A 23,618-nucleotide genomic window follows, 5' to 3' on the forward strand; every position below is an offset into this window, starting at 1 on the left:
ATTCAACTCTGCCTTTTAAGCACGAAAGCAGCCGCGGACAATACATAAACAAATGCATGTGGCTGGGTTTCAATAAAACTTTATTTGCAAAAACAAGTGGCTGGTCATGGGCCATATTTGCCAAACACTGCTATAGAGACATCCTGAGATCTTGATGTCACTCTCAGTATTTGTGGTAGACAGAACAACGGCCTCTCAAAGATGTCTCGGTGCTAACCTTCACAACCTGTGAATATATTATCTCACATGGCAAAGGAGAATTAAGGTAGCAGATGAGAATAAGGTTGCTTATGAGCTAACTTTAAAATAAGACGACTGCTTCGGATTATCTCCATAGACCCAGTGTATAAAGGTCTTTGTGGAAGAGGGAAGCAGATGTGTCCGTGTCAGAGTGATGGAACGTGAGAAAGATTCAACCAGCCATTGCTGGCTTTGAATATGGAATAGGGCCAAGAGCCGAGGAATGCAGGCAGCCTCTAGAAGCTGGAAAAGGCAAGAAAATGGATTTTCCTCTAGAATCTCCAGAAAGGAATGGCCTTGCCAAAACCTTGATTTGTGTTGTTTTGAGCCACAAAGTTTGTGCAATCTGTTACAACAGCAATAGAAAACTAATACGATACCCACGTGAGCTGAAACTTCTAAACATTGTGGAGAAAGCTGAGCCTCCAGAGTTAAGAACGCAGGTTTAACATCCATTTAAATGCTTCATTTAGATGAAAAGGGTAGGTTAAAAAATTCTGCATTTGGATGTGGGGAAATTAGGCAATGCTTTCAGGGAGCTGCTATAATAAGGAGCTGCTTTCACACTGAAAAGGCTTTATGGCTCCCTGATGGGGTATAAGAGGCATTGAAACAAAATTTCTCTTTATTTGTGTTTCTCCAGGGGCTCTCAGACCTACACACTTGGGGATTTATACCTAAGGAGAGAGATGGTCCGGGCGTGGGGGTGAAGATGAAAGTCCCAGAGTAGGTCCCCGTATGCGCGCTCAGAGTGGGGAAGTGGGCTGCCAGGAATCAGCCCCTGACTTTCTCTTCCGCTGGCATCAGGCCACCTTCTGCCCGACTGCTGTGCCACGGTACCACTTACGTCATGGGGAATACAGCTTGCTGCTTTAAAATGTGTGTTATGAGGGAAATGAGAACACGACGCTGGTGACATTTCACAAAGGAGGGAGCATTCCAAAGACAAGCTCGGGCAAGCCTGGCATGCATGTGCTGTTAGGGGCCACTTCAGAAACCACGGCCGCTGGGCACTCACTGAGGTAGGTCGATCGAGGTCCAGGGCCCCTGCCCAAAAGATCTCTCCGACTACCTGTCATGGTGGGGGGCGGAAGCCATGGGTCCTGACCTCCCTTCCATGCTGTAAACATCTTGAAGGCGGAGACCTCCTCACAGCAGCTGACACAGTGCCTTCTACTCCACAGACAGGCATCACCACAGACAGGTGGCTAACTAATTATTAAGCAAAATCAACAAGACAGAGAAGGCGGATCTTGTCATAATGATGATGACACTCAACAAATTCAGAAAGGCCATTTTAATTTACAAAACATTCTCACATACATGGTCTCAAATTATCCTCCGAAGGATGCTGTGAAGTGAGTATTTGGAATCCCGTTTTGCTGATAAAGAGAATGAGTTTCACACACATTGAGCGACTAGTTTAACACTCCACAGCTAGCAACTGGGAAGTGGGGCCTGAAGCCAGGTCTTTGGTTTCTTGGGTTGGAGCTCAGCCGTATCACACAAGGGTTCCTCCCTCCCTCCTTCCTTCCCTTCTCTTTCTTCCTCCCTCCTGGAAACATTGAGTATCTATTACGTACCAGACGACACCGCCCCAGGCCCCACAGAAACAAAACTAACCAAGACGAGGTTCTGCACCTGAAGAAGATTGTATTTAGTGGGGGAGGCAGACACATCAATGTGCAAATGGAGATGCAATCTAAGGCCCTGACTGTGTGTGCCAGGCACCATTCTAAGGACTTCACATGCTACCATTGTTGAACACCTTAGGAGGTACGTACCACCTTTCCTGTTTTACGGATAAGGAAACGTAGGTTTAGAGTCACTGGGTATCTTGTTAGTTGCAGCCAGGATCTTCATTCCCTGCTGATTCCAGATCTCACTCTTAGCCTCTCTTCTGTGCTATGTCAACAGAAGCCCTGGTACAGCACTCTGCACTGGGGCAGTGAGAGAGCCAGGGAAAGAAGGATTGGCTGCCTGGCAGAATTAGAGGACGCTTTCTGTCGGAAGTGTGCATTCACAAACACCGAAGCACAGAGAAATGAACCAGGTCATTTAAAGATGATCTAGTCTAAGCTGATCCTCAATTCCAAAAACTGAGTAAGAGAATTAAGTATCCTAGAAACATGATTCCATTTAAAGATATTTTTCAGGGTAACTATTAGGTGCAAAGCATTGCCCAGGGGATTCCGTGCAGATTCAAGTTCATTCAAACATTAACTCTTAAGGAGATAATCCTGCATTTGCACTGAGACAGTGAGGGTGAAACCACCTCCCAAGGGCAAGTGTTCTGAACTGAGAGTGGAAGATTTGGGTTCTCGTTCCAGGTCTATCGTCAGTTCACCCTAGACAAGCCCCTCAGCCTCTCTGAGCTCCATTTCTTCAGCTGTGAAAAGCAAGTGTTGGAAGAGATGATGTCTTGGGGTCTCTTTTAGCTCTGATGTTCTATTATTCTAAGACTCATCAAGGAAGTACAGGGAAAGGGCTTACGTGGGAGAGTTGGGTGGGAAGGGAGAGAATAGTTCACCTCTTCAGAAGCCCTCTTACCTGAGATGCCTTTGGCACCTGAATCTTGCACGTGCCCAGCAGCCACCTGACTCGAGCTGCCAGAGTCCCAGGCCTGCTCACTCTGTTCAGCCTGGTAAGGGTTCCCCTAAACAATGAAACCATAAAACAGGTACCCAAGAGGTCCCGGTTTGTCAGATGCCTTGCACGTCAGCAGCACTAAGTGGCTGCTGGAGGCATTGATACTATTAACGATTGTTGTTGTTATTAGAGAATTCCAGTAACAAACACCATTCATGGGGAGTCTTCTATGCACAAGGTGCCACGAGGAGCGCTTTCTTAAAATTATCTATTTCTCTTGGCAAATGTACTGAGTGTTCTTATCTCTACTCTACAGATGAATCTGTGGCTCAAGAAGGTTAAATACCTTGCCTGAAGCCATACAGTCCTAGTATGTTCTACCTTCACTGTCTGACTTCAAAGGCACAGCTCTTCATCCTCCTGCTACACTTTGTACACCTGTGAGGCTTCCAATCTGGGTAGTCTTCCTTCACTTTCACCTGCAATGAGCAACTGAAAAGGACATACACCCACTAAGCATCATATCATACTCACAATTTGCAAAGTGCTTTCTCCTGTATCCCATCATCTCATTCTCATAGATGCTGGAGAGCTAGAAGGAGCATTATCTCTATTTTATAGAAGAAGAAACTGACTCTCAAGGGAGGTTGAGTAATTTGGAGGTGTCTTAAACCCACTTGCCATACCAATCACATACTTGTCTACATTTCTGACCACTCTGCTACATCATTTTTCAGAACATTATGTCTTGTGTCTTAAAGTGTATCCAGTTATTTATATTTGCATTACAGAGTGGTTAACAGAGGGCCTTCCCGGAGAGATATTACCAAATGGCAGTTAGTATTTCCTTAAATCTTCTTCCAGGACTAAGTGTATATCATTTCCAAATAACTAAGAATAGTTCAATGAATCCTAAAGTTTCAAACCCTCATAATGATGTAATTTTCTTCTTTCAAAATACCGGTACATTCATCAAACCTCACTCTCTTTACTGAGTTGACAGGGTATACGTGAGCTACATAGAACATTTGAAACTTCGAAAATATCAACACCAAATTGAATTTCTTCTGCTTTAGATTCAGATTTGATTCTAGCTCAGCTCCAAGTAACTGGATGATATTAGACACAAATCGCCCTGGGTCACTTTTTCCTATGAGTAAAATGTAGACTTGTCAGATTTCGTAAGAAACAAACAAAGAATCCAGTTAAATTTAGATTTCAGATGAATAATATATATATTTTTAGTTCGTATTTATAATTAGTCCTTGTACTAAAGGAGTTGTTGTTTATCTGAAATTCACATTTAAAGGAGCATCCCATATTTTATCTGGCAATTCTAAAAGAGAGAACTGTTCTTAATCATCTCCTAGGTTTTCTACTACAACATGCTATGTTCAATGGCATTTTCTGAGAAAAAAAAAAGATAAATGTGCTATTCCCTTGGCTCATAATTATTTTCCCCTGGATCTCTGCACTCAGATTTTAGCTCAATGATAGATTCCTTAAGCCCTTCCTGACTCTCCTAAATAAAGTAGCACCTTTTTATCCTTCCATCTGCCCTTTCCAGTCACTCCTTATCCCATTAGCTTGTTTTGTTATCATTATCTGAAATGATCTTCTTCACTCTTGTGGGCACATGTTTATTGTCTGTCCCTCTTGTCACTAGAATGTAACCTGCAGAGGGAAGGCTCTTTACTGTCCTGTTCATTGCCATATCCCCAGCACCTAGAGCAATGCCGGGGCACATGAAACACTTAAATAGCCAAAAAATATCGTAGGTGCTAAAAATGAGTTTTTTGACCAATGAGGGGTTAAGGGAGTCTAAAGAAAGAGAGTGGAGTATGGGAAGGCTTCTTGGAGGAAGTGGGATTTTAGTAGTGCTATAAAGCAGTGGTTTGGGGGGGGGGGAGAGTGGGAGTTGCCTGAATAAGCTTAGCAACATTTTCAAGCTATACCTGTCCCCACCCCCACCTCCCACCCCCCATTATCAGAATTTAGGGTGAAAGATGAGCACTGTTAATGTCAAAGGCTTCCCAGATGACTCTGATATGACCCTTCTATCCCCAGTTGGGAATATCTACCATAAAGAATGTGTGGAATTTGGTTAAGCAGAAAGCATTAGGAATGGTGTCATTGGTACGGAACAATGTGAGTTGAGCACAGAGAAGAAAAAGTATCAGGGGTGGGGGCGGGGGGGCGCGGGTATGAAAGCACTGCCCAGATCAGAGCAGAATTGAGGAGTTTGTGCTTCAGTCTGTAGGCAACAGAGAACAAAGTCGGGATTTTTCAGAAGGAAATGAAATTGTAAAAATGAGTCTGAGTAGCTATAATTTCCACCTGGGTCAGGAAACTATGGTGTACCAAACTCAACCCGCTGCCTATTTTTGTAAATAATGTTTTACGGAATGCAGCCATGCCCATCTGTTCACTATTGCCTGTGAGTCCAGCACAGTGCCCGTAATGCTCATCCCTTGTCAAGCTCTGTATGCCCTTTAAGATTCTTCCACTGCAGAAATGGCCTCACTGCCAAGGTTTGACTAATTCATGTTTTCTGATGATTAGATTAATACATTCATCAATTCCTAAATACTTCAAAGGATTTTGTATATGTAAGTACTAGGTTAAGTGCTGGATTTCAGAGTTAGACGATTTGTGAGTCCTAAGCCTTGCTCTTCATCTACCACATTTATCATATTCTATCTATATGTGGCTCCTATAACATACATCAGTGGAACTGCAGGGTCTTTGAACCTGGCACAGACTAGGAAGATATAGTTACAAATAACCACATAGCAAGTTCAAGTCTCTTTCTGGAAACTGGTATCTGACAGAGGATTGGCAGGAAGCTTGGTTCCTGGCAATAGCACGAGACACAGAAGCAGTCTGGGTGTCATGGCTAAGTTTCCCAGTAAATCCAAAAATATCTGCTCTTACCTCTTTCCCCATATAGCTACACAAACACTAACCTCCATCCTTATCACACTTCTCGTCCTCTTTCAACTCTAAGTCTTCTGGGAATGACCTAACATTTTAGGCAAATGGCTGGTTCATTTCCTAAGTACCTCCCTCTGGAAACAGTACTGTCCTAGATGGTTTTAAAAGAGCTTTCAATCTCCTCTGACTAGTGCTGACGGTAATGTGGGAGCAAAATTCCCTTTAAGCTACAGTAGATCATGCAGCATCTATTCAAGAAATATTTATCCAGTTTATCGTGCTAGGGGTTGGGGTTACAGTGATGAAGAAATAACCACTAGTGAATGACTTAGGAATAATTAATCTTAGCGCCTAGGTAGAGTTTATGTTTCAATATAGGCAATTTAATTACAATGGTAAGGATAGAACGGTGATAATCACTGGGAGTCAAGAGAACCTATAGGACGGTCACCTAACAAAGTCTTGGGGACTTCTTGAAGGATGTTGCGTCTGAGTGATAAAATGAAGGAATTACTAGATGAAGAGGAGGCTGGGGGAGGGGAGCCGAAGGCAAAGTTCTAAAGGCCCAGAAGGAGAATGATATCAGAGTCCTGTGTTAACAGTATGCTGTAATCAGTTGCCAATTATCTGAGTATAGCTAAAATGCTTTATGGTCGGTTCTAATCACTCTCTGGTGTATTGCAAAAGGAAGCAAGGGCTTGGCTTTTATTCTACTTTTTATATTACCACTAGATTTTGTGTGTGTGTGTGTGAATTCTGGCCATTATTTCACCTTTTAGCATATCAATTTTCTGATTTGTCAAATGGGGCTAAAAATACCACTTGCCCTCTCAGGACTTTGCAGGGATCCAATGGCACAATGTGTGGGAAAGTGCTCTGCAATCTCTAAAATGCAAGGGATTATTATTCTAATTCCTGCCACCACCCAGGCCACTCCCTGTTTCCACCTTCCACTGCCCATCCAGATTTGCTCAGCAAATGCAAGCTCATTTCAATGTCATCTGCTTACAATAAATCAAATAAGGTGATCAAGAGCCAAAAAACAGTTTTTAGATTCTCCCACACTACACAACATGAGAGCCCATATTGCGGTCACAGATAACAGTAGTATGACCATCAGGGAAACTTAGCAGACTGAGCAATCTATAATTCTTTTTGTTCTTCTTGCTCATTTGACAAACATGGAAACTGGTGCAGGGGAAGGTCTCACGAATGGCACCCAGCTAGGGAGTGGTGCTAAACAGGGTCAGGTTCGTTTCTATCACCTCCTTTCTCCAAAGCTCCTGGGTCCTTTCTTTTCTGGTCCTTCTCAAATCCTCTAGAAACCAGTATAGACACAATGCAGTACGATCTGCAAGCAGGGTAGTTTTCCCCATTTTCACCCGGTGAAGCTGTGTTCTAATCCCTCTCTGCTTCTAGGCTTACTGTAACTGACTAGTGCAAGCCTCAACGGCTTAGGAGGCTAGTGGCCACCTTCCAGAAAAGTTGATTAGCTGGATGAACAGCAAGTTCCAAGCTTCAGCAGGAGGTTTCTCTAGTGTAAAAGTCTAGTGAACATGTTACTTGTATTTCTCCCATCGCAAAGTCATTCCTTAGGAGAAGTTCAGCAGCAATCCCTGCAAGGAAAAGGTGCTTGTGACTCACATGGATGGAAAAACCAAACTTGTCATTTGGGAAAGGAACTCGATTATGCCCAGTGGAAGGAAGAATTACAGAAGAGATTCGTGACCTAGTTTCAGGTAGTATTTAAAATGAACTTTAACATTTTTATTTCATACTTGTATCATGAGGTCACACGAGTTTGCCAAAATTTCTCTAATCTCTGCTTTGTTTTTAAAAAATAAGGGGCAGGCAATCTGGTATAGATAAAAACACCACCAAACAAAACAAGCAAGACAAAAACCAAAAAGAGCACTGTCCTCTTGCAAGAAGAATGGGGATCCAGTCCCAGTTTTATTAGTCACTAGTGTTGAGGGTCTTGGCACGTCACTAAACCTCTCTGGGACTCAGCTTCCTTCTCTGTGACATAGAGATAACATTATGAGTTCGTTTACCTCAGGATCAACTGGAGCAAAGAATGACAGCCCCAAGAAGAATGTGAAAGTGGCTTGAGGATCATGATTTCTGACTCAGTCTCCCATAGCCCAAAGGTCTTATGGGGCTGGGAATGCAGCAAGCCCTCAGGAAATACTTGCCAGTCAAATGGAGAAGTTCTACGATGGGTTCTTAAAATAAAGGGAAGAGAGTGTTCTGAAATTCTGAAAAATTACCAACTGACAAAATTCTGCTTATTCAATCAACATTGGTAGACTGATGAGTGTTGCAGCTGTGTGAGGTCAAGAATAGACTCATAGTTTCTACTGTGGTCCACTCATGAGCAAACACTTTTCTTCTGTTTCAGAGAATCACAGTCAATGCACACATATGCACACATATACACTCAAGCATGTGTGTCCATACTGACTCTCTTTTACTAGGGAGAAATGGAGCCTATTGGTAGTATTACTAGTTTGACCTTTGGAGTTCACCCACCTAAATACTATTTATCAGTAATGCCATGTTTGGTTGAGGCACCCCTGTCAGAAAGTTAGAAGACCAAAGAATAGGCCATTTATGAAGAATATATTTGGATACTAGAAATGGAGCTGTACATGACCAACTGTGATTGTCCAATCCATCCAAGGTAGAGAGATTGTCCTGGCACTGAGTTGCTTTCCGAATAGAACTCAGACCTTCTGGGAAATCAAAAACACAAAGCAGGGTAAAGGCCTTGAGTGCAGGGTCCGGGTCATAATTCACCTTTGAAGTCACAGCTACTCACAAGCTGTAGGCATCCAATAAATGTTTGATTGAATGTATTAATAAGTGAGTGACTGGGCAATGGAAGGAGTTCTGGACTCAGATCAGGGGATGTGGATTCCAGCCCACACTCTATCATCAGCACTGGGAGCATAAGGAAGTCATTCTAAATCTGCCCCTCACCTGTGAAATGAGAGGGTGGAATAAATAAGCAGCTCACAATCAATAAAGTACAGTGAATTAGCAGATCTCTTAGCTGGGAGATGGTGCTACAGTCTCCTCTCCATCATACTGTAGTTTTCAGGCTGCCTTGGGGGCAAGGAGAAGTGATGTCCCAGGTTGCAGCCAGCAATGCAATCTGAGTGCTGACCAGGCTCCCAGAACTACATTGATAATATTCCCTTCTATAGTCAGTATCTCAGGAAGTCTCACGATGAGGGAAACTAAAATCACCAGAAAATAAATTTATTCAAGAAAAATATTGGCTTCGACCAGCCACTCTGCTAATTGCAGGATAAGTCTGTCAACTCTGAGAATGAAACAGGACCCTTGAAAGTCTTCTCATGTGGAGACAGAACCAAGAACCCTACAGAGAAACAACCCGCCGGATGCCTGAGTTTGTGCAATAGAGCAAATGGCCCCAAGATGCATTTAGTTGGATTTTAATATTCATGCCTTTATCAGTTTATATCATAGTATATTATTTTCCTTGTAATATTTTCATTCTGCAATCAAATTTATTATTATTAAAAAGTACTATAGGAATGGCTACCAGGAACACAGTGCTTTCTACTTCACTAAATGTTTGCAGATCCGTATAAAAGACATTTCAGGCCATAGCAATGCCCTCTGAGGAACCATTCAGGGTAGAAGATGGAGAAGATGATGTCTCAATTCTACTGTGTGGAACCTTTCCTCAGTTTGTCTGGGAATGCTTGTAAGGTGGAAATCTAGATGATGTCATGTGCAACATTCACCTGAATGGCCACATAGAGGTTGAACTGGAGTATTCTGAGACTGTGTGGTCAATGGAGAGAGCATGAGTTTTGAAGGCATGGGTTCAAATCTGAACTCTGACTCCTAGAGTTGAGTGACTTTGGACAGGTGACTAAAAAAATTTTTTTGGGGCGCCTGGGTGGCTCAGTTGGTTAAGCGACTGCCTTCGACTCAGGTCATGATCCTGGAGTCCCGGGATCGAGTCCCACATCAGGCTCCCTGCTCAGCAGGGGGTCTGCTTCTCCCTCTGCCCTCTTCCCTCTTGTGCTCTCTGTCTCTCGTTCTCTCTCTCTCAAATAAATAAATAAAATCTTTAAAAAAAAATTTTTTTTTATGGGCAGTAGTTTACTTATCTTTAAAACGTATGCAATAATCTTCCCCATAGTTTCAGTGTGGATGTAAAAGACTGGGAAGCACCTAGCACATAGTAGGTGTTCTATAAATGTTAACCCTCTTTTTTTCTCCCGAAAGCTCTGCCTTTCTGTGGTCTCCTCTGTTCCTCATCACCAAATCCACTAAGTGAGACCTATTGGCTAGTCAGGCAAGCTTCTCCTTCTTTCAATTCCACTTACCAAAATGTATTCTCTTTCCCCCAAAATATATTCGTCCTCCTATTTCTAAAATTTTAATGAAGCCCCACCAGCCTGGTATTACTATAGTGACTTAGGGGTAATCATAAGTTTGAGAACAAAAGTCAATGTGAGAATGAAAGTGTTTTAATATATCATTCTGTTGATGAATTTAGTAAGATATTAAATTAGCATAGTATCACAGGATGTACTATTCTTTTTAATACATGCCCTCTTAGTATATCTGAGGAATTTATGATAAGGCATACACTTTGAAATGATACCTAAAATTCATTCACAAATGAGTAAAACAGATTTTGGCAGACTTTTACATACAATAGAGTAGGGAATAATAGGACAACCCTGTTCTTACCATGTGAACTATATGGCAAGCAACCACAGTGGCTAACAATCTGGATCATTTAACACTACTAACTAAGAGATTCTGTGGCAAATATTATAATCAAGTGGATTTTGAATAGATGCACGAAGAAGTGAAGGCTAGGTGAGTATATGCTTATGAGAATTCTTTTCATTTGGATGGACTATAAAAATGAAGCAATGACATCATTTATTTGTCTTGGTTTGTGGAAGAGTTTGAAAATTGCTTTTTAAAATTTGTTTCTTTTTTTTGCTTCCTAGTAGAAATGAGAGATGTCTGTAAGCTGATGACATTCGGAAAACCTTAAAACAATACCTTTTTTATGTGGCACAAGAAGTGACTTATAAAAGTACTGAAAATGGGAAAAGCCTAAGATGAGACCTTGGAATACAAACATCCATTCATGAAATGGGAAACAGTGAAGGACATTAGGTAATAATGGATTTTCCATCCTTATGGATCTCACACAAAACCTCTGTAGAGGAAGGGAGGGAAACAAGTCTAGGAACACTGAGAAATACAGTCATTTTCCCCAAGACCCTGAATCAGAATCTGCATGAGTCTAACATGTAGTGAATGGCTCACGGATATATAACTAGAAGAGAGAGACAAGGAAAGAAGCAAGAATCAAACACCCGTACATGAAAACTCAAAAAAAGAACTGAGAAAACCCCACAAGATCAACTCTGAAATGGCTAAACTTAATTCTAGCCTAACGGCATGAAATACAGCATTCTCTAGGAAGACCAATGTTTCTACATGCATCTTGAGTCAGGGTCTTGGAAGTATCACCTCATGGGTAGGAGCCTAACTTCTGATTAAAGGACTTATAAGAAATTATTATGCACATCATGTGTATTCTAAGGAATCATGTACAAAACTTGATAAGAAATTCACATGAATCAGAGCTGCTATAAAGTGTTGAGAGCCTATTATGAGCAAAATAGTCATTGATACAAGTATGTGCCAGGGACTCTTCTAAATCCATGACAATGAACCAAAGTGACAAATATTCCTACCTTCATGGAGCTTACATCCCATTATTTAACATCTGCACAATTCTAACAACAGCCATAGATGTTATTATTCTTATTTTGCAGGTGAGGAAACTGAGATTTTAAAAAAGTGAGTAACTTACCTACAGTGACAGAGCTAGTAACTCATGTGCCAGAATTCAAATCCAGCTCTGTGCAGCTTCAAAGTCTCAATTTTTACCTGCTTTGCTACGCTATCTTCTATAAGCAACAGAAAATGGGTTCTAATGAGCATTAACACATCTACCACAACTCAGATGAGTATTCTCGATTAAAAAAAAAATACTTTCCTATTTGCAGTAAACAAACTACAACTTATAAGGAGGCGGATACTCAGTACCAAGTGCCTACCAGTAGGCAGGATCTCATTCAACCAAAATGTATTAATCGGGTACAGTGTCAAACCTTAGACCACTTCTTAGGGATATAAATTAGACAAGTCTAGGGGGGAAGAAGAACATATAAATGGATCATCATAAGGCTGAAATAAGATAAGCCCAGGATGCTCAGGAGAGTACAGAAAACAGATCAATATAGACTGAAAGGAAGGAATGTTGACCTCTGCGTTGAGTTTTAGCCAGCAGGGGTGAGCTTGATGAAGAAAGGGGAGGTGGAGTGAGAAAATGGTAAAGTGCTTTGAGTAGAGAGGCAGAATGATATGTGCAGGGATGTGAAAGACAGCATGGTGCTTGAGAAAATGCAAACATTTCAGCATGAGGGTGAATTGTGAGAGAGACGCTCCTGAAAACTGGCTGTAGTGTATTTTAGCAATGTGTGTGTTTAGAGAAGGTTGCACACAGGATGGAAATTGGGGGGCACATCTAGAAATCTAATAGTGAGTTACAGAATCTATTTCATGGATCTTGGCCAGTATTTAGTTAAAACAACAAAAGAATAAAATAGAATAAAAAATATCAAGTATACCATATGTAGTAAGGTATTGTTTCATAAAACACACACGTATGTTAGGACTGAGTCTTGATGTTTAATGTATGTCTTACTATGACTCATGATCCAAAAAGTTTGGAAAGCACTGATCTATCTGTACCTTCCAACAGGCAGATTGTTCCCTTTGGACTTACTCAACAGGGCTCCCTTGGGGGGACCTCCTATCTATTTATTCCTGTCAGGAGAAAAGAGAGGTTGCTTGGAACAAACATGTCCCAGTTTCTTAAAGATTTTCCATATTCCAAAGTCCATGATCTAATTCTAAATCTCAAGTGGCTATACAGATAAACTACAATGACCAGGGCTATTTCTGAAAAGCTATTAATATTTCCATTTTGCAGAAGTGAGACAAAATAGGCACACAAAATAAAGCTTCAAATGACTCTAAGAAAGTCTGGGGCCCGTAAAAAGTTCTCTGTCCCAGCTATGTTTTCCACCAAATGAATCATCCAGGTACAGAGTCAATGCATATGAGTCATGAAACACACCCTATGTCGTATCTCTCTCTTCTTTTCCTTTACACAGGGATTTTCCCTAAAAATTACTTTTGGATTTTATTCCTCACTTTTTTTTTCCTAAGTCCAGTCAATTTCTCCCAGTCAATTTCTTGCCAGTTTCTCTGCTTTTTTATGTTTTCCTTGATGGTGTTTAATCTTGTTTCTCTTCTCTTTTGTCTGATCATTCTGAATTCATAAAAAAGTTCATATACAAAGAAAATCCATATAAAACATGGCTTTAAAAGGAAAGAACTTAAAATATTGCTGTTTCCTTTAAATTTATTACTTAACTGATTGCAAAGCACAAGAGTCAAAGAGAAAGTTAACAGAAGTAGTTTAATAAATACCTCTTAACTAAATTATCTGGCTAATTTAGGCCATTAAGATACTGGAGTTGATAAAAACAAGTCAAAAATTGACTTTGGGCCTAAATTAATTAGACTTGGTCAATATCAGTAGAATTAATCACACATTTGTCTACGAATCAACAATCAGAAGTCAAAGTTGGAAATGACAGATCACCTCTCAAGCCCTAATTATTTACACTTCTCGAAGACTATATCTCTCTTCTCTGAGCTATAAAAGCATCAGTTCTTATTGGGAGGAGCTTTTGTAGAATCATAGACTTCTTGAACTTGAAAACAACCTTAGAGATTATCTGGTCCAGAGTTTCTCAATCAATTTTATGAGGTTGAGAACATAAAAAATTATCACATGCTTGGTCCTCATGCAGATTCAAATGGCCCTTTGGTTGGGAGTCTATGCTTTTTATATCTCTACCTGCTAAGAAGTGTTTGTCAATCTCTTATTTCCTGTGGTTCCTGAAAATATTTTTCTTATATTTTTTAAATGAAAATGTAATGTTGAATTTGCTTTATTAAACTATGTATAAAACTCGGGACTTACTGATGCAGTCCAACTCTCCATTTTAGAGACCAGGAGAAGGAATCCCAAAGATGGTAAATAATTTTACCCCAGGCTCTGTTCTCCATAGACCTGGTACAGTATGTACAAAGCACATAGCAAGGTCTGATAAATAATCTATTCAACCATTTTTAAAATGGCCATACAGGCAAAGAGTGAGCAAGGAAGTGAATGAAAATATTTTTCATATTGAAAAATATGAAATAATTCATATGTGAAATAATTCATAGTGAAATAATTCACTGCGTTACAATCTCGTGGCTAACGTTTCCTGGGGAGTGTGATTTTCCAAGGGACTGCAGAATTTGTCCTTAATTTCGGTTACATTTTAGTCACTCTGCCGAGAGCCCCATAGCAAATAGCTGCTGCACGTGAGGGGACACTTGTCTAAGCAAGTGGTGTGAAAACAAATGTTGCTTTGTTTAGAGCAACTCAGTGTCTTCTCTTCCTCCCTGCTGAAACTCAAGGACCTTGGAAAAGGTCATTTTATGAAGTTCTGGTGTGTATATGGGTAAACTTGAATCATCATATGTCATAATCAGAACCACGAAGCCAAATGCCATGAACCAGATTACCATGTCATCCCCAAATAGGTTATTATGGCAGGCTGCTGGGTCACCAGGATACTCTGGCTGGCCTTGTTTTTCATCTTACTCCCGGGGAGCTCTGGACCATTGCTAACATCATAGCTAAAGTCATTGGAAAAATATCTTAAATTCATTAGAAAGGACAAAAGGACAAAAGAAATACTTATTTCACTTTTTAAATTACATAGAATTAAAGTATCTGAGACAGTCTCAGGCACAGATCACCTCTAAGAAAGTAGAAGGAAGGGGGATGTAGAATTGATTAGCTGAGTAATTTAGGCACTTAATAAGGAGAGAAGAGTCTATTTTATATAGGACAGATATTTGAATTATAAATGTTCACTGATTACAGGGATCAAAATTATGGGATACTTGTTAAGTTTCCAGCTCATTCCATTTACTAACCATAGCTACTATTTAATGAGTATCCGAATCCTGGCAGGCATTTGGTGCTTTCTGTGCATTTTTCTGTCATTCCTGCAATAACCATGCAAGACCATTCACTTCATCTTTCAAACTGGTAAGTAGTAAAGCTATGATTTGTATCCATGGTTATCTGCCTCCAGATGATGACTTGGCTTTCAAAGACTCTAGTATCCCTCCAAATCCTCATTTTGCCTTTTAGTAGCTATGTGACGTTGGGCTGGTTACTTAATCTCTTTCCATCTCATTTTCTTTATCTTCAAAATAGGGTTAATGATAGTGTCTGCCTAAGAATTCGTTATAAGTGAAATAGGCACATGAAGCACTTAGTTGGCATAGATTAGGCATTTAACTAGCTTCGGGCTTTTGTCATTATTGTAATGATAGCTTACTATCAGTAGATCCACAAATAACCTGGACAGTTGAGATGCCCAGATACTGAGACTAAACTTTTCTTACTGACCTCAATTATCTGGGAATTTGTGGTAAAGATCAAATCTCAAATCATAATTACATGGTGGGAAAAGATCAGGTCATCGCCAGTGCTTAGGGTCCAAGGAGCTCAGCTTCTGCTGTGTCACATGTGTCAACACGTTTGACTTCAGGGAAAATTGTCTTAGCGTAGGTCAGCGGGCTTGCAAAAACCAACAACCATAAACTCTTTAACAGGCTGGTTGCTCTGAAAAGAGGAAATCTGAATAAAATCCGTAAGTTCTGTAGTCACTCCCAGTGAATTAGTCCTTTATTTTGAGAACATGGGGGAGTAGAAACCAGTCTCAATCTAGTTGAAAACAAAGCTTGTGTGTTTTGTAAGTAAAATTTATAGAACGGTAGCAACATATGATAACATACTGATATGCGAAATAGTTTGATCTGGCATGGACGCTCACTGATTTGTTACTGTAATGTACTTGTTAAAAGAGCCTGGATTCTGGAGTTAGACTTCTGGAATCAACTCTTGGCTTCTCCACTTTTTAACTTCCCAGTCTTAGAAAAATTATTTAATCTCCTTAAAGTTCAGTTTTCTTATGTGTAACAAAAACCTTATAAGAATATCAACCTCACTGTGTTGTTTTAAGGATTAAGGGAGATATTGCATAAAAAGGCACTTAGCCCAGAGCCTGATCAAAGAATAAGAGCTTAATAAAATGTTACCTATTGCTACTTGTTGTCAGTCTAAAGCTTTGTGTGTCAAGTAAAAGTTTTGAACCCCTTGTCCATTCATGAGATCTTGGCAATGGGAAAAGCTAATGGTGATTTCTTGGACAGAGGAGATGTCTTTGACAGAAATCTGGCAAGCTGTGAGGTACAGCAGGACAGAGAATTGAGTCTGGACCTCTCATATGTATAAAGCTCAAATGTGGCCAGTCAATTTCTATCATTATCCTGATGGGCTACTGTAGTTCATTCTATTTATCATTCTTTTGTGGAGGCCATGGTTTCTCCCTCTGAGCTGGGGCTTAGGGGATAGCAGGGTAGGAGGAGGACTCCTTGTGGCCATGCCTCCAAAGAAGCTGCAGAAATATTTATCAAGGGCTAGGATGCTAGTAGGGGATACTATTATATTTTATTACTCCTGGCATTGGAAATTACTCCTGCTTCCAAGTTAAGTATCAAGGCAGGCTACTAAAGTACGATTGCTGAATGCTGTAGAAAACCCATTTGGATTTTGTGTTAGATTCACTTTTTATTCATGATTTCAAATCTCAAATAAAGTCTCAATACTGCCTGGAAGTCCCACTGAGAACTTTCTGTGAGACTACGTTCTATCTTCTCCCTTTTCAAATATCCCATCTGCCTCCCCCTCCACAATTTAAATCATCAGATGAGAAAGAACTCTCTCAGTTTTGATTATGTGTACAAACCCATCTCATCAGATTGTTATAAGGATTAAATGAGTTAATAAATGAAAACTACTTACAGCATTACTTGCCACATAGTAAGCTCTCAGTAAATATTACCTATGATGATGATTATTATTACCTGTGCCTAAATCCATTTCCTTCTTCTTCCCTCTTTCACCTGAAAGGGTGTCCCTGCCCCTGACAAATGCCAAGGCCTCAACCTACTTTCTGGATCCCACTGTCCTTTACTTCCTCTAGGATTGTTCCTTTGATTATTTCCCCTCTCTCTTCATCAGTAACTTCTCCTTCTCTCTGGATTTTTTTCATCAACATAAAAATATGATTTACTATCCTCAAGTGTTCAACCCACTCTGAATCTGGCTTCTATCCTTATAAGTCCTTTAAATCTGCTCTCCTCAAGATCATCAGTGAATTCTGTTGTCAAAACTGGTAGTCACTGTCTATCCTCAACTTACTCTAACACAGCTGATGGCCATTCTTCTCAACCCAGTGCCCTCTCTCAGGTTCCACACTTCAGGGTTTCCTCTTAACTCTCTAATCATTCCATCTCAATCTTTTCCCCAATCCTGTCCTTCTCTACTGAGTATCTAAATGCTGTCACTTTCCATGGACATGGGGCTAGACTTGTATTCTCCCTCTACATTCCCACTCATGCTCATAGGTTTATGTAAAATGTATGTGCTCTCTCTATCCCTATACTCTGAAGAGTTTTAATCAGGAAAGGATGCTGTATTTTGTCAAATGCTTTTTCTACAACAACTGAGAGGACCATATGGTTCTTCTCTCTCCTCTTATTAATGTGTTCTATCACATTGATTGATTTGCGAATGTTGAACCACCCTCGCATCCCAGGGATAAATCCCACTTGGTCGTGATGGATGATCCTTTTAATGTACTGTTGGATCCTATTAGCTAGGATTTTGTTGAGAATTTTGGTGTCCATATTCATCAGGGATATCAGTTTGAAATTCTCCTTTTTGATGGGGTCTTTGCCTGGTTTGGGATCAAGGTAATGCTGGCCTCATAGAATGAGTCTGGAAGCTTTCCTTCTGTTTCTATTTTTTGAAACAGCTTCAGGAGAATAGGTATTATTTCTTCTTTTAATGTTTGGTAGAATTCCCCAAGGAATCCATCAGGCCCAACTCTTGTTTTTTGGGAGTTTTTTGATCACTGCTTCAATCTTGTTACTGGTTATTGGTCTATTCGGGTTGTCTATTTCTTCCTGTTTCAGTCTTGGGAGTTTATATGTTTCTAGGAAGGCATCCATTTCTTCCAGGTTGCTTAATTTATTGGCATATAGTTGTTGATAATAATTTCTAATAATTGTTTCTATTTCCTTGGTGTTAGTGGTGCTCTCCCCTTTCATTCATAATTTTATTACTTTGGGTCCTTTCTCTTTTCTTTTGGATAAGTCTGGCCAGTGGTTTATCGATCTTATTAATTCTTTCAAAGAACCAGCTTCTAGTTTCGTTGATTTGCTCTACTGTATTTCTGGTTTCTAATTCATTGATCTCTGTTCTAATTTTAATTATTTCTCTTCTAATGCGTGACTTAGGCATCATTTGTTGTTTTTTTCTCCAGTTCTTTAAGATGTAAAGATAGTTGGTGAATTCAGGATTTTTCTGTTGTTTTAAGTGAGGCTTGGATGGCTATGTATTTCCCCCTTAGGACCTCCTTTGCAGTATCCCATGGATTTTGGACCAATGTGTTTTCATTCTCATTGGTTTCCATGAATTGTTTAAGTTCTTCTTTGATTTCCTGGTTGACCCAAACATTCTTGAGCAGAGTGGTCTTTAGCTTCCAAGTGTTTGAATTTCTTCCAAATTTTTTCTTGTGATTGAGTTCCAGTTTTAAAGCATTATGGTCTGAGAAAATGTAAGGAATAATCTCAATCTTTTGGTATCGGTTGAGACCTGATTTGTGACCCCGTATGTAGTCTATTATGGAGAAAGTTCCATGTGCACTCGAGAAGAATGAGTATTCTGTTGTTTTAGGGTGGAATGTTCTGTAAATATCTATGAGGTCCATCTGGTCCAGTGTGTCATTCAAAGCTCTTGTTTCTTTGTTATTTTCTGCTTAGATAATCTGTCTACTGCTGAGAGTGGAGTATTGAAGTCTCCTACAATTAACATATTATTATCAATATGACTCTTTATTTTGGTTAACAGTTGGCTGCTCCCATGTTGGGGACATAGATATTTACAATTGTTAGATCTTCTTGTTGGATAGACCCTTTAAGAATGATATAGTGTCCTTCTGTGTCTCTGACTACAGTCTTAAGCTGAAAATCTAATTTGTCTGATATGAGAATTGCTACCGCAGCTTTCTTTTGAGGCCCGTTGGCATGGAAGGTGGATCTCCATCCCTTCACTCTCAGTCCGGATGTATCTTTAGGTTCAAAATTAGTCTCTTGTAGACAGCATATGGATGGGTACTGACTTTTTATCCAATCTGCAACCCTGTGCCATTTTATGGGAGCATTTAGGAGCATTTATGCAAAGTTCTGAGATACACAATGTCTGAATAGACTTGTCCTCAGAGAGTTTACAATTCAGCTGATATGTGGACAGTGTGGGATTTGGATTTAAGGGTTTCTTAAATCTTATCCTTAAATCCAAGACTTATGACCTTTCCATGATCCTATTCTCATAGAATTCGATCAAATTGTTGGGTTCCAAGATGAACCCTCAAAGAACAGGTGGTGGAGTTGGGACAGCTCTGAAAGGCTTCCCTGAGGAGGAGGGCATCACTCATCACTTAGTGTTATTTAAATGCTTAAATGTTTCACAATTAAGTATCATCTCCATCCTCACTCACTGCAATCTCCTTGAGGACTAGGACTCTAACTTAATATTGCTCACAGTGTTTGGGACGGTGCTATACACATAGCATCCAATGAAGGCATCTTGAATGAGTTGTGACTGGTTGGGAACAAAGCTAGCAGTCTTAAGTTTTGCTATGTGTAAGATTTCTTCAAGCTTATTCAAATTCGAACACTTAATTACCATGGCAGACGTACACTAGGTTTTCTTGGCTCTCTGGGGACTGTGACTCAAAGAGTGAATGCCATAAAACCAGGAGGTATTCTGAATTTTCTCCTCACCACAAGGCCTAGGTCCTCTGCACTTCCAGATTCAATATTGTCCTCCCTAGGGAACCTCACAGCCCCATCCGCTGCCACCAAGCCTTCTGGAACGGGGCGTCCTGCCTTTATGACCACAAATTGTCTTGTGTTTATGTTGCCAAAATAGGCAAACTGAATTCCCACATTTTTTTCACTAGTGCAATGGGAAGCACCAGGGCCTTGGTCCCAGGAAATGATGAAAACCCAACCCAGATGTATACAGAGCAAACAGTGCTGTTTGCCACGCTGTCTTGTTTGTTTTGGAGGAAAGTGGATTTATTAATAATAAAGTTTCACCATGTGGCAAGCACATCTGGGTTACAAAGCATCAGTCATAGAAAGTAACTCAGGAAAAACCCCATTAAGTCACCTAGTCCTGCATTTGCCAAGGCTGTAGGCTATGTTTCTGCCTTTTCAGCTTTACCAGCATTTCAGAATAAAAGGTAAGATGTTAAGAGTGATGTCTCACCTGTGGTTCCAAATTACCATTAACGATGGTGCTCACGGTGGGAAAATGGACAAGAAAACACACAAAAAATCTCAACTCCTCCAAGTTTCAATTCATAGCCCCGAGTAGGCTGTTGCCCCAAACTTGACACAGAAAGAACACTGAGGAGGAGACTTCAATTCACAGAAGCACGTGGTCTCCAGTGGAGACTCATGGGCAGAGGAGAAAAAAACCCCTACAGTTATTTATTTAACACTTATTGATTTAACCTTCTGGCTGGGTTGGGTTGTTGGGTTTGGTTTTACATCCAGAATTACAAAATTTATGATGGGAACGTGTGTCAGCTGTTTACTGAAGGAAAGAAAGACTTCTGTTCTTTGTCTTCTCTCATAATAGAGCCAAGCGTCCCACCTGGTTGTTTGGAGAAGTTGAAATATGTGAAGAGTAAGAGCATAACCCTAGCTGGGCTTCCTTTTCTACATCTTCTGTTCTTTCCTCCGGAGAGTAAGCTACCTGGGCATGATTCTCGTGCCTCCTGCCTGGACTGCTGTATAGCTTTTACTCCAACTCAAACCATCTGGCCAACAGCTGCCAAAATCAGCATCAGCTAAGATTTACTGAGAGTCAATCACATGCCTGCTCTGTGCATACTGAGATCAAATATGTATCTTTTGCTTAATTTATTTGCCGCAACCATGTTGTAACATAAGGAAGGGGACAGTATGGACAGTGGCCAAGGGCATGGGCTCAAAATCAGGCAGAAAGAGTTTTCAATCCTAGCTCTACTATTTCCCTCCACTCAGCTTTATTGAGCTATAATTGACATATAACATTGTATAAGTTTAAGGTATACAATGTGATGATTTGATACACGGATATATTATGCAATGATTACCACAGTGAGGTTAGTTAACACATACATCACTCCACTTTTTTTTTTTTTTTTGAGAGCGAGAGAGAGAGGGAGGGAGAGCACACATAGTGGGGAGAGTGGCAGAAGTAGAGGGAGAGAGAGAGAATCCCAAGCAGTCTCCATGCCTAGCACAGAGCCAACAGGTGGCTCAATCTCACAACCCTGAGATCATGATCTGAAACAAAATCAAAAGTCAGATGCTTAACCGACTGAGCCACCCAGGTAGGTGCCCCTCCACTACTTTTTAATGGAGGCTTTGGAAAAGTCAGTATCTTCATCTGTAAAGGGTGAATAAGAACAGAACCTACTTCACAGAGTTGTTTTTGTTTTTAAAATAACTTTATTGAGTCTTATTTTACAAAAATACACCTTACTTTTTCAAGTGTAGAATTCAATAATTTTTAGTAGATTTACTAGGTTGCTAGGTTGTGCAACCATCACCATAAATCAGCTTTAAAACGTTTTTTATCACTCCTCACGCACCTTTATGATTAATCCTGTCTCCTGCTCCTTCCCACATTTGTCTTTATCTCTTTGCTTTTCCTGGATAGGTCATGTAAATGAAACACAATTGATGATATCATACCATATATGGTATCTCATGTCTGGCTTCTTTCACTGAGAAGAGTAGTTTGAAGTTCATCCATATCATATGCAGGATGTCTTCTTAGTTTGTTCCTTTTCACTGCTGAATAGTATTTCATTGTATGAATATAGTTTCTTTCGTCTATCCATTCATCAGGTGATGGACCTAATTAGGTTGTTTCCACTTCTTGGTTATTATAAATAATGTTGCTAAGAAGACTTACATTCAAGACTTTGTGTTGGATTTATGTCTTTAGTTTTCTTGCATAGACACCAAAGAGTGGAAGTGGTAGGCCATATGGTACATTTATGTTTAACATCTTAACTCACAGAATTGTCCAACGCTTAGACATTACATAGAAATGGCCTCACCCAATGCCACCAGGAATAATGATCAATGAAAATTGCTGTTGTGATTGTTGCTGCTACTCTTTTGTGGGACGTTTCTACTTGTTTACTGTGCAGGTGAGGAGGTTAAAATAAAGCTCAGAAAGGTTACCAATTCACTCAAGACCACACAGCTAATCGATGGACAAACTGGAATTCTCTCTGATGTTTTCTGACTCCAAGCCTAGCATCACCTACTACCACCATGGCCAATACCACACTAAGCATCCTGAGGAGCACAGCTCTGCTACTTTAGTCCCCTGCAGAACAAATACCGCGGGCACCTCACTGCATAAGAAATAAAAATCTTGATTTGTGTGCTAGGTATACAAAGCCTCCTATTATTTTCCCACTGATCTTTCCTGCCTGATTTCCTACTGCATACCTCCACCCTATCCTCTCTTCATGAATCCCCCAGGATGACTCTCATTCCAAAAACTCAGCCAACACTCTTTGGGCTACTATACCTTTGTTGGAGCATGATCTGAGTTCTTGAATAGTATTTCTCACTTTTGCCTTATGAACTTTTACCCATCCTTCAAGGCAGAGTTCAAGTCATACCTCCTATACCTTCTTACTTCCTCATCTTAGTGACTCTGGTTAAAATTAACCTGTATTTTCCTAAGGCACTCAGTTATAATAGGTACTCATGAACACACTGACTTGAGCTGAAATGACTGAAAAAAGGGGGGGAAAAAAACCTCAGCTGTGTAACGAATGACCTAGCTATGAGAAGTACTAATTTTTAAGAATTCAACAAAAGTCATTTGTAAAATTCCCAGGTATAGCAACACAGTGTTACTTGTTAGAGAGCACCTAGGGTAGAATCCTGTTCCTCACTACCCACCTTCCTCTGTGTACCTAGAACACCTTATTTGTGCTTTAGGCAAATTCTTATCACACTGTATTGTATATCCATTTATATTTGTCTGCCCCACAAGACTGTGAGCTCCTCCAGAGAAGAAACCGTGTCTTATTCATTTCTGTATACACATTGCCCAGCACAACGCCTGATTCGTGTAATGGTGAGTATTCACTTGATGCTGAATGAATGAATGAGAGGGTTAGTGAATGACAGAATGAGCTGCTCTCTCTGTCTGACACAGATAACCCATTAAAAGTAGGTAGTACTCTCTTGCCTGACATCAGAGTTCTAAAAGAGGTTTTTTTCTTTAAAAAAGATTCTAGGGGCACCTGGGTGGCTCAGTCGGGTTAAGTGTCTGCCTTCAGCTCAGGTCATGATCCCAGGGTCCTGAGATTGAGTCCCGCATTGGGCTCCCTGCTCAGCGGGGAGCCTGCTTCTCCTTCACCCTCTGCCTTCCGCTCTGCCTATTTGTGCTCTCTCAATCAAAAAAAAAGAAAAAAGAAAAAAGA

At 40.4% G+C, this 23,618-nt stretch overlaps 1 protein-coding gene and 1 long non-coding RNA gene across 2 annotated transcripts in view; one reads left to right on the forward strand and one right to left on the reverse strand.

The window, feature by feature from the left end:
• The window catches only part of PDE4B (phosphodiesterase 4B), a 100,772-nt gene that overhangs the window by 60,468 nt on the left and 16,686 nt on the right, over positions 1–23,618 (reverse strand). The window lies entirely within an intron of this gene.
• Positions 1,931–20,835, forward strand: LOC123859517 (uncharacterized). Its single transcript, XR_006794504.2, has 4 exons — positions 1,931–2,016; positions 7,349–7,502; positions 10,773–10,941; positions 20,756–20,835. It is a non-coding gene; the product is annotated as an uncharacterized LOC123859517 (long non-coding RNA).

This window comes from Mirounga angustirostris, unplaced genomic scaffold (assembly GCF_029215605.1).
Source record: "Mirounga angustirostris isolate CCGP_5_RB_7025 unplaced genomic scaffold, mMirAng1.0.hap1 SCAF_4, whole genome shotgun sequence".
NCBI lineage: Eukaryota > Metazoa > Chordata > Mammalia > Carnivora > Phocidae > Mirounga > Mirounga angustirostris.